The 12,459-nt window shown below is 45.2% G+C and overlaps 1 protein-coding gene across 4 annotated transcripts in view; it reads right to left on the bottom strand.

Annotated features, from left to right (window-relative positions):
* Positions 1-8,986, bottom strand: part of LOC132401092 (probable G-protein coupled receptor 139) — a 45,008-nt gene extending 36,022 nt beyond the window's left edge. For 2 of the 4 annotated variants that reach the window (XM_059982923.1, XM_059982921.1), the window contains exon 1: positions 8,652-8,986. The gene's annotated coding sequence lies outside the window, so the exon portion shown is untranslated. Of the gene's footprint in view, positions 1-8,253; positions 8,289-8,651 lie in introns of those variants that run through there. The other 2 variants (XM_059982925.1, XM_059982924.1) reach the window with 2 other exon arrangements.
* Positions 8,987-12,459: the final 3,473 nt, after the last annotated feature.

Here is a 12,459-nt window from a genome sequence, read left to right as displayed (position 1 = left end):
TCTTCAAGTCCTGGAAACATCCTTGTAAATTTTTTCAGCACCCTTTCAATCTTATTGACATCTTTCCTGCAGGTAGGATGTCCAAAACTACACACAATACAGTACTCCAAATTATGCCTCATCAATGTCTTATGCCTCATCAATGTCTTATACAATATAATATCTCAACTCCTCTACTCAATACATTGATTTATGAAGGCCAATGTGCCAAAAGCTTTCTTTATGATCCTATCTACCTGTCTATACTTCCAATGAATTATGGACCTGTATTCTCAGATCCCTTTGTTCTACTGCTTCTCTCAGTGCCCTAGCACTTACTGTGTAAGTCTACCCTGGTTTATCATCCCAAAGTGTGAAACCTCTCACCTGTCTGCAAGAAATTCCATCTGCCATTCTTCAGCTCATTTTCCCACCTGGTCTGGATCCAGCTGCAAGCTTTGATCGTCTTCCTCTCTGTCCACTACACCCCCATCCTTGGCGTCATCTACAAATTTGATGATTCCGTTTACCACATCATCAGTCATATCGTTGATATCAATGACAAACAGCAGTGGACCCAGCACCAAGCCCTGTGGCACATCACTAGACACAGGCCTCCAGTCTGAGAGGCAACTGCCTACTGCCACTCTCTGGCTTCTCCTGTGAAGCAAATCTCTAATCCAATTTACTACCTCATCCTGAATGCCAAATGACTGAATCTTCTTGACCAACCTTCTATGCAGGACCTTGTCAAAGGCCATGTAGACAACTCCACTGCTTTGTCTTCATCAACTTTTGTGGCAACCTCCTCAAAAACTCTATGAGATTGGTTAGGCATGACCTACCATGCAAAAAGCCATGTTGACTATCCCTAATCAGACCCTGTCTATCCAAGTACTTATATACCTTGTACCTTAGTATACCTTCCAATAACCCACCCACTACAGATGTCTGGCTCACTGGCCTATAATTTCCTGACTTACTCTTAGAGCCTTTCTTAAACAACAGAACACTAGCTGTCCTCCAATCCTCTGGCACCTCACCCACGGTTAAGGACATTTTAAATATCCCTGCTAGGGCCCCTGCAATTTCTGTACTAGCCTGGTTCAAGGGAACACCTTGTCAAGCCCTGGGGATTTATCCACCCTGACTTTCCTGAAGACATCAAGCACCTGCTTCTCTGTAATCTGTACACTGTCCGTGACCTCCTTGCTATCTCGCCTCACTTCTATAGACTCTGAGTCCATCTCCTGAGTAAATACTGATGCAAAAATTCCAGTTAGATCTCCCCCATCTCCTTTGACTATTTATGTCCTTTGTAAATACATTCAGCAACTTGACCCTCTATACCAGGGAATTCCACGGTTTCATCACCCTCTATGTGACGAAGTTTCATCTCATCTCAGTCTTAAATGTCTTCACTCAGAGAGAGTGACCCCAGGTTTATCTCGTCTCCAGCCAAGGCCAATGTCCTCCCTGCATCTAATCTGCCCCGTACTATCAGAGCCTTGTACATACCAATGAGATCCCCTCTCATCTCTATCAAATGCAAAATAGTTGACACAATCTTTCCTCAAAATGCCATCCCAGGTATTGGTCTGATGAATTTTCCTGTTTTCTGTAAACAGCAAGAGTATCCTTTCATAGGCTATACACAACACTCCAGTCCTGGTCTTACTTATGACCTGCAAACTGTAGTAAGGCATTGCTCCTGTATGCAAATCCTTTAATAACCAATATAAGAGTACTATTTATCTTGTCACAGTTTACTGCAGGCTTGCTTTCAATACTTACTATACAAGGACAGTCAAACTCCTTTGAATATCTGTATTTCCAAATCTAGAACAATTTAAATAACGCTGACAATTTTCACCCTAGTCTGCCCAGGCCTGTTAGAATTTTAGGGGTTGCTATGTGGTATCCTCCCACTCATCTGTTCCAGTGAATATAGTTTTAACTGACCCAATATCTGTTCATATGCCAGTCCTGTCAGCTCAGGTTAATTAGCTACTGTAAATTACCCCCAGCCTAGTTGAGTGGTTGAAGAATTAGGAAAAGAAGTTGTTAATTGGCACAAGATAAAGAATAGTCTGTGGCAAGATAAATGAGGGGAATGGAATTGACATGCTCTCTGGAATAAATTGCCAAAGGAGGCAGCAGAGGCAGATACTGTTATAATGCTTAAAAGGCATTTGGACACGTAACTAGGGAGGAAAAACACAGTGAGATAAGGGTCTAATGCAGGCATGTGGGATTAGCATGGATGACATCACAGTGTTGTGGACTGAAATGCCTCGGTTCTTGGCTATGCAACTCCACAGACAAAGGCATCTAAAGGAAAATGAGAGCGAAATCAAAGAAACAGGGTGCTGAAGTATATGACCAGTTGATTAATGTCACATTTGTCCATCTGACATTGTGTATACCATGTATCTGCCCCCTTACTCTACATAACTTGATTATCCAGAAGACCCTCACAACTCACACCCCATCACAGATTCATGTTATCAGAACAAGGCATCTCTTATCCTAGAAATTTCTCAGCATCTTCAGACTTAACAAGTACCATTCAATAACTGTAACCACCATATTGAAAGATAATAATTGAGTGCCACTGGATTAAATCCTGGAACTCTCTACCCTACAGCATTGTGGGAGAACCTTCAGTAGATGGACTGTAGTGGTTAAAGAAAGGAACTCACTTCCTTCTTCTAAAGCAGAGGTTCCCAATCCTTTTTTATGCCATGGACCCCTATTATTAACCAAGGGGTCCATAGACCCCAGTTGGGGGACCCCTGCTCTAAAGCAATCAGAGAAGACCAATAAATTCTGGCCTTGCCATAAGTGCTCACACCCCATAAATAGGTTAAAACAGTGTGACGAGGAAAAAATAATTATTGAGGTAAACAAATTTGGTGATTATCACATGTTGGAATCTAGTGTGGGCAAATGTTCTACCTTGTATTCTATGTGATAACTGTGCCTACAATTTACATGTGAATTGGTTGTAAATAGTGTGATATAACCAAAAACCAAAAAGAGCTGTTGATGCTAGAGATCTGAGACAGAAACAGAAACCATCTGCCCCCTCCCCTCCTTTTTCAGCATCCCAAAGGGACTATTCCCTTTGCAACACCGAACAGGATGCTGGAAGAACTCAGTGGTCTGGCAGCATCTGTGAACAGTCAACACTTTGGACCAAGACTTCTCACCTGAGCTGAAAGGTCAACTATCCATTTTTGCCCCACAGTTACTGTTTGACCTGGTGAGCTCCTCTAGAACAGGGGTTCCCAACTGAAGTCCGTGGACCCCTCGGTTAACGGTAGTTGTCCATGGCATAAAAGGGGATGAGAACCCCTGCGAGTCTGGAATCTTGTGGATTGCTCCGGATTCCAGCATCTCTAGTTTCTTGTTCCCCTTTCCCTGTGGGACTGGCTCGCTCACCTTTACGTGGCACTGTGCCTCGCAACTACAAGAAACAAAACTTTCACCCTTTTATCTCTTCCCCTCCCACCACTGAAGGTCCAAACAGTTCTTCAGGTGAAACAATAGTTCATTTACACTCATTCCAATTCGGTGCCATTTCATTCAGGGTTCCCCTTCTGATGGGGAAGAACTGGGATGATTGCTTTGTAGAACACTGCCTGTGTTGCTAGTTGCATTTCACCTTAATTCTCAAACTTCTCTGCTTACGTACCCTGTCCAATAACCCCCAATGTCAACTCGAGACATTAATCTCACATTATATCCAAGCACACTACATCATTTGCAGCTCACGATGAATTCAACAATATATGTTTCAGTCACACGTGTTTCTGTCTATTGAATCTTGTTTTGGCTGCCTTGTTTATCCAGTGGGCTTGACTTTCCAGTTTGTGTCTGAGCAGGCTGGTTCTGGTGGAGGAGAGAAGCACACAGCGGGCTTGGCAGGTCAGGGGTCATCCAGAACGTAAAACATTACAACGCAGGAAGTGGCCCTTCAGTCCATGATGTCATAGCCCCACGATCTAATTTCTTCCATTCCCTGTTAGTCCTCCTGTCTGAATGCCTCTGAGAAGTTGCCATTGTATCTGCTTGTACCACCACCTGGACACCACTTTCCAGGCTTTCCGTATAAAAAAAGATGTGGCCTGCACATCTCTTAAACTTCCTCCCCTTCTCTTTAATCCACTTGCTCCAGTATTTGGCATTTCCATCTGGGAGAAAGGCACTATTTAGCCTCCCCATGCTTCTTGTAATTTTGTATATTTCTAAAAGGCTGTGTCTCCAGGTTCTCTCTCCACAGATGCTGACTTTCTCAGCACCCTCTTCATTCATAGATTTCCAGCAACTTCAATTAGCTTACTTTCTCCCTGCTGCCTGCTCTTCCACTTACACCTCTTTCTGGCAGATTAGGTGCCATTTAACAAACGTCCTGCATCCTCCTGTAACTAGCATCAGTCTGAGTGACCATCCCACGGTCTCCACCCTATCAGGGATACACCCATTTGTCCGTTCTACACCACCCCCTTCTCTGCAAGTGTTCTGAACTTTCCCAGTTCTTAAGTTATTGACCAGAAACATTAACTCTCTTTCTTCCTCTACGGATGCTGCTTAACCTTCTGAGGGCATATTCTGTGTTCACATTAGAGCTTTTCACATCTCAGAGGTCCAAAACCACTTTATTTTTAACTTACTATTCAAAGTTCAAAGCGTAGCACCTGTTTAGCAAACCCCCCCCCCCCAACCCGATTACTTGAAGCCAATGGGAGCAGGTGGGGGATGGTCTTATGAGCTGCTGGCGCATATTGCAAATCCTGGTTACACGATCACTGACGTGAGGCAGACAACCTCTGAAGAGTATCGGTCATGGCAGGGGTCACCCGTCTTCAAAGACGCTGCCAAGAAGAAGGCAACGGCAAACCACTTCTGTGGAAACATTTGCTTGGAACAATCATGGTCAAAACCATGATCACCCACTTCATACGACATAGCATATAATGAATGTCATGATCATGATTTTCTATCTGTTCCATTTTCTTACAATTTTCCCATACCCCTCTATTCTCATAATATCCAGAAATTTATTGATCTTTGCTTTGAAAACACTCAGTGACCAAGCCTCTGTTACCCTCTTGGGATAGAGAATTTCAAAGATCAATACAGACCAGGCAAAATTGAATTAAAATAATGTTTTCAGCAGAGCTATTAAATGTGATCCAAAGTCTCTAATTATTCATTGCTCCAGATTCCTGCATCTACAGTCTCTTGAGTCTTGACATTAGTCTTTGTTTAAGGTCATGCACATAATGGGATTGAAATGGACTCCAATCAAATCTTAGTTTCAACTATGTGACTGAATGAGGAATGGCCTCAAGTTGCTTAAATTGTTTTTATTAAAGGGAACATAGAAACCAGCCACAGTCAGGGTAATCTGGTAATCTTCAGAAGATAGAGGATTAAAAAGGGATGGCAGACAACAGAGTTGAGATAAATGAGTCATTCTCGGATTGGCAATCAGTAACGAATGGAATGCTACAGAGATCAGTCCCTAGACCTCAAGTACTTGGGGTCTGTATTAACAACTTGGCAAAGGGACTGAGTGCACTGCAGCTGATACAATGGTAGATGGGTTTGAATGCTGTGAGGACTACATAAAGAGTTAGCAAAGGAATAGGTTAAGTGAGTGGCAAATGAGGCACGTGGAAAAATGTGAAGCTTTTTGCTTTAGAAGAAAGAATGAAAAAGGAAGTTACTTAACAAATGCAGAGAGACTACAAAATATTGTGGTGCAACGGGAACTGGGAAATGGGATGCTCATTTGGCCTTTACTGGACAGGGAATTTCTGAAGTAACTTTACAACATGCTGATGAGATAGTAATTGGAGTACCATGCACAGTTCTAGTTTGCATATTTCAGGTACGATATACTTGAACTAGAAGCCGTGCTGTACATGATGCGGATTCCTGAAATGGAAGGTTGAATATACGAAAGGCTAAACAACTGAAATCCATGCTCAACAGAGCTTGGAAGAATGGAAGTTCCCTAACTGAAACATCAGGTTCTGAGGAAAGCTGACACGACAGACGTTGAGAGACTATTTCCTCTAATGTTTATTCAACAAAGTAGAGTGTGGGGTGGGAGTGCTGTTTCAGAATAAGGGGACAACCATTTCAGACAGGAATCAAAAGGACTTTCTTCTCTTTCAAATTCTCCACCTCTGAGGGCCGTGGAAACGGTGTCATTGAATATAGTCAGACTGAGGCTAATGTACATTTGAACTGTCAAGGAGTATGTTAATACGAAGAAAGAAGGAGAGAGCAGCGTTAAGGAAAAGATCAATAAGTACCCATCTATACTGATCCCATTTACCAGTACTGCTCAGTAACCTGCCAAGCATCGGCAATTCAAGAGCTGGTCTGAAAACTTAAATGTTGAGTGGGTACCTGGCTCCACGACCTTCTCAGTGTGTAACAACCCCCTGGGTGGAAATCTATTTCTTCAGATGCTGTCCAGCCCTCCTATCCTAAAGGTGAGCCTTTCTTTTTTTAAAAATTTTTTTTTATTAGTTTTTCAAAACATTTTACAAATTAAAAACCCCAAATCCCAATGAGGAACATTAAAACAGAGCAAAATTAAGCATCCAAATAACAATATGTTACAAAGAAAGAGAATTTAGCAAAAAAAAGCACCTAAATTAAAGACAAGTAAGCTTAGCGTCCTCCCCAAGCCCCACAACACAAGAAAAAACAACAGCAACTCCAGACCAACCACAACACAATATAGAGAGTATAAGTCAGGACAGCCAAGCTCCCAGACTGTGAATACACTTAGCAACAGAGGATAATAATGCCTTCTACCAGAAAAAAAAGGAGCTGAAAGCAAGGGACCGAAGAGAAAAAAAACCCTGGACAAGAGGAAGGTTATGAGAGTACTCGATAAAAGGTCCCCAGACCTTATGGAACTTTAGGAGCCTTTCTTTTAAAGATATTTGTTGCAGCTATATCGGACCCTGGTCAGACCCCACTTGGAGTACTGTGCCCAGTTCTGGTCGCCTCACTACAGGAAGGATGTAGAAACCATAGAAAGGGTGCAGAGGAGATTTACAAGGAAGTTGCCTGGATTGGGGAGCATGCCTTCTGAGAATAGGTTGAGAGAACTCGTCCTTTTCTCCTTGGAGCGAAGGAGGATGAGAGGTGACCTGATAGAGGTGTATAAGGTGATGAGAGGCATTGACCCTGTGGATAGTCAGAGGCCTTTTCCCAGGGCTGAAATGGCACAGGTTTAAGGTGCTGGGGAGTAGGTACAGAGGAGATGTCAGGGGTACGTTTTTTATGCAGAGAGTGGTGAGTGCGTGGAATGGGCTGCCAGGGACGGTGACAGAGGCGGATACGATAGGGTCTTTTAAGAGATTCCTGGACAGGTACATGGAGCTTAGTAAAATAGAGGGCTATGGGTAACCTTAGGTAATTTCTAAAGTAAGTACATGTCAGCACAGCTTTGTGCTGTAGTTTTTCTGTGTTTCTATCTCCAATGTATCTCCCTGTCCTTTCCCCTCATAATGTCGCATACTTCCATCACGCTCCTCCTCCAGTGAAAACAAGCCGCAATTGAAAACTCTCCGTCCAGCACGGCATCCCGGTGAAATCCTCATGAAGGAGCTTCACCAGAAACCCCGACTTTATTACCACCCATAGATGCTGCCTGGCTTGCTGAGTTCTTCCAGCTTTTTATTTTATGAAAAGACATTGCTTCAGCTGGAAGATCTTCCAGTACACCTCTAACATCTACACTTTGCTTTTGAAATATATATATCTCAATAAATGGAGAACCCACAGGTTTTGAGCTGCCATCCCCGACACGCTATGGTCAGTCCTGTTAAAACACTCACGTGTACCAGTACAGCGGAAGGAGATCGCGCGGGAGACCTCACACTAACTGCCCGAGGGCAGATGCGAGATTCCCGAGTAACTGATCATCTGCTGGGAGGAATTCAGCGGGTCCTGTAGCGTGGGAGACAGGGGCGTCGTCCTGTCCATTTCTCATGGACAGAGCTTCGCGAAACGCCGACAATCGCTCTCCCCAAACCCGCACCACAGACGCTGCTCGACCCGCGAGTTTCTCCGGCAGTTGCTTCACCAGCTTCCCGCTGATGGCGGGACAAGTTGGGAGCATTCACTGAGCACGAACACCTCCCTTCCTATTGCCGACACTGAACTAAATGCCCCGTCCATCTCGGAGCACGGGTGGTGTGGGAAGGTCACCCCGGGTCTGCAAATTGCTGTTCTACTTACATTCAGCAGGCCAGTCCAGTCCGACCTATGAGGCATTTCTTCCAAAGAAGCGTTCTTACTCAGGGGGTGTCCGGTTAAATTGCAGTAATTAGTGGGCGGGGTGGGGATTGGAGACCACGGATATGTCGAGGTGGTGGGAGAAACTGGACCCATTGGTTGAATTGAGTGAGAATTCACTACCGTCAGGCTACCATTAATATAGCTACCGGACGCCGCTCTCAAACCGGGTACACACACACACTCCCGGCATCACTCTATCTATACAAAGCCCCATTCTGCAAGTTGCCCAGCAGCGCCGGAATTAAAAAACTCTTCGAATTTGACAACAATCACAGAAAGCGAACGGCTCAGGTCCTATTCCGTCGCGGCCGCTTTGTTAGCAGGAGAGCGAGCTTTACCTGTTGCGCGGAGCTCGGACGGTGGGTTATCACAGCCCCCGTGTGGATCCGCGACCTTCCCTCACTCGGACGGGGCGGGGGCGGGGGCGGGCTCGGCGGTCTCCTCGCCATTTCCCGGCAAGGTGTCGACAAATCTATTAGCGCCACTTCTCGACGTCCCCTCTTCCTGAACGGATCCCCGCTCGTCACCTCAGCCAGCTGTCCGGGCGGCCAAGAGCGGATGGTCGGCGGCAGCGGGGTGAAGGAAGAGGGGGCAGGAGGGAGTGGGATGGGGATATGAGAGGGAGGGATTTTGAGAAGGGGTGAGGGAAATGGGAGAAGGAGGCGTGTGGAAGGAGAAGGAGGTGGGAGGAGCAGGGGATGTAAGGAGGGGAAAGGGATGAGAGGGAGGGGAAGGGATGAGAGGGAGGGGAAGGGATGAGAGGAAGGGATGAGAGGGGGAGGGAGAGGGGATGAGGGGGAGGGAGGGGATGAGGGGAGGGAGAGGGGATGAGGGGGAGGGAGGGGATGAGGGGAGGGAGAGGGGATGAGGGGGAGGGGATGAGGGGAGGGGGAGGGGAGGGAGAGGGGATGAGGGGGAGAGGGGATGAGAGGGAGGGGAAGGGATGAGAGGGAGGGGAAGGGATGAGGGGAGAGGGAGATAGGATGAGGGGGAGAGGGAGAGGGGATAGGAGGGAGGGGAAGGGATAGGGTGGAGAAGAGGGAAGGAGAGAGGATCGAGATGGGGAGTTGGAAGAAAGTGGAGGTGAGGGTGAAGAGGAGAGTTCGGAGATAAAGAGGAAGGCAAGGGGAAAGAGCAGGTGGGGGAGGTGCAAGTCACAAGGCACCCGCTTTCAGTCCTCAGCCAGATGTATCCTGTGTACAAACCCTACATCCGTCGCCTTGGCTTTGTTTGAAAGGCTTCGTAGCCGTTACTTACTCCTCTGTCAGGACGTGAACTAGAACTTAAAGTCACCCTGGAGGGACAGAAGACTGCCAGTGCTGGAACCTGGAATGCCTGATGAAGGGTTTTAGCTTCAACATCCGCCATTTGTTTCCCTTTACCGACGCGGCTTGACCCTTATTGTTCCTCCCGCAGTTTGCTCTTTGAGTTCGCCAGACACACATAGACCCAGGTGCTGGTGGGAAGGGGAGGAGAAGATAATGAGAAGATGAAGGAGGGGGTAGATAACAAGTTGGCAAGTGAAATGTGAATGGTGGTGGGGGGGGGAGGAGGGACGAAGTGAAAAGCTGGGAGGGGGTATGTAGAGAAGCTAAAGGAGAGGGAACCGAATAGGAGAAGACAGTGGGCCATGGAAAGGGAAGGAGAATGGAAGGAGTTGGTGGGCAGGTGAGGAGAAGGGATAACCTGAATGAAGAATGGGACTTCCTGCTGATGGTGGGACATTGGGAGCATTCACTGAGCATGAACACCTCCCTTACTATTGTCGACTCTGTACTAAAAGCCCCGTCCATCTCGAAGCACGGGTGGTGTGGGAAGGTCACCCCAGGTCTGTAAGTTGTAAACTGACATTAAATCATGAGGAAATAAGATCAGGAGTTGGCTACTTGGGCCCCTCAAACCTGGTTTACCCTCTAACATAATCCTGGTTGATCCACAATGACATCTCCTCTTCTATGTCAGGTCTGCATGGTCCTCAATCCCCTCACTTTTGAGGCATGGCCCTACCATCCTCAAATGCCTCCAGTAAACTGTCCTCCATAATTCTTCAGGATCGAGAATCCCAGAGATTCTCCACCCCTTGTGAGGAGAAAGTGAAAAGATGCTTTGGAATTGCAATTCATTTAAAGTTATTGAAAACTTTTTTTAAGTAAAGGGAAGCTGGCGGTAGTGGTGGAGTAGTCAGATAGGTGGTATTTAAGAGGCTGCGGATGTACGTGGGGAGTGAGGGATATGGAAGAAGCTGAGTTTTGTTTGGCATCATGCTCAGCATGTCGTGGGCCACATGTCCTGGTCCTGTACTGCTCTGTATGTGGAACACTGGTCAGTCCTGGTATTTTAGGGCGCAGGGTTGCCGGGTGGTGCCAGTGAGACTGAAAGCAAGTGAGAAATTAAAAGCCTGAATTTGAATTTCTCAATGAAATTAATATTCCTCTCCTGCTCGGCAACAGGTTAAGTGTATGGTGTAGTCAAATGGGAAGTCAAAGATGAACTCATTTGAGGACTAACCTGTATTTTTTCACTCTGAGTATTTTATGTTTCACCCAATATTTTACTGCTATCTGCTGTAAAATACCCTCTATTTCTCATACCTGATGAATGGTCCCTCATCTGAAATGTTAGCTTTTTCCATTTCCATGGTGTGCTGATAACGTGCTGCTTTGCCATGTCCTATCACAGACGTTCCTTTTGCCATTGCTGATTAACTAGGATCTGAAGACTTGCACTTGTTTCTCAATTGCACTTTTTAAACTGGTGCCCAAGGAGGACTAGTCAGCCCGTCACTGAACTGTTCTGAAGTTACAGCTCGGAATTGTCAATTTTATAGCTTTATCTTGTCTGGTCTGCAGAATATTTTGTACTTCCCTTGGGGAATATTAGTTTTCAAACTGTTCTTGGAGGATGTTCCTCTTTCAGTGACCTTGTTCTGAACAGCTCACACCACCTTAATCCTTGTTGTGCAAGAATTTCTACATGTTCGTTGTACATATCCCTCCCCAACCTTCCCTCCTATTGGAAATTAACTTGTATCTCTCTCAACATGAAACGCAAGTTCATTCCTGTACAGAATTGGCTGGACCTCCAGAGTTCCAGCAGCAGATTGTTTGTTGCTCCATATTCCAGTTTCTGCAATCTCTTGTATCTTTACCTCATTGTATCCCAGAGTTCCAGCAGCAGATTGTTTGTTGCTCCATATTCCAGTTTCTGCAGTCTCTTGTATCTTTACCTCATTGTATCCCAGAGTTCCAGCAGCAGATTGTTTGTTGCTCCATATTCCAGTTTCTGCAGTCTCTTGTATCTTTACCTCATTGTATCCCAGTCCTGATAAAAGTTGATTGATTTTCTTTTCACAGTCACTGCTGAACCTGCTAAGCTTTCCATGATTTTCTGTTTTTCTTTCAGATTTCCAGCAAATGCATTTTGTGAACTGGAAAGTTCGGCCATCGGTGTTGGAGGGAAAAGATGAGTCTGTAGATACCGGAATCTGGAGCATCAGATAATCTGCTGGAGACAGCACAGTGGGGTCAAGTAACATATGTGGGAGGAAAGGAATTGTCGAGGTGGGGCAGGAACTTATTATTCCACATTCAGGGAACAGTTATTACTCTTCAATCATCAGGCTCTTGAACCAAAGGAAATAAATACACTCAACCTCACTTCTTCACTGAAGTGCTCCCATAACCTGTAAACTCATTTTCAAGGTCTTTTCATCTCATGTTATCAATATTCATTGTTTATTTATTTATTATTATTACTTTCTTTTTGTATTCACATGGTTTGTGTCTTTTTGAATGCCCAAGTTTACGTGGTCTTTCATTCAATCTATCATGGTTATTATTCTATTATGGATTTATTGAGTATGCCTGCATGAAAATGAATCTCATGGTTGCATATGGTTCTTTAATAATAAATTTATTTTGAACTTCCAAATTACTGCAAAACTCTGCTATTCCCATCTCATATCACACCAACTTCAGTACTGTCTGGTGTATATTATCAGCTTTCTCCTCAAACACAGAAAGCAGGATCAATCTCGACTAAAATGAGAAGATAGAGCCATAGATGTAGTGTAAATGGATTTCAGCAAGGCATATGCTAGGCTTACTGAGAAAGTAAGGAGGCATGGGATCCAAGGGGACATTGCTT

Source organism: Hypanus sabinus, chromosome 10 (genome assembly GCF_030144855.1).
Source record: "Hypanus sabinus isolate sHypSab1 chromosome 10, sHypSab1.hap1, whole genome shotgun sequence".
Classification (NCBI taxonomy): Eukaryota; Metazoa; Chordata; class Chondrichthyes; order Myliobatiformes; family Dasyatidae; genus Hypanus; species Hypanus sabinus.
Note: the sequence above shows the minus strand (reverse complement) of the source record. Positions and strands in the feature narration are given on the sequence as shown.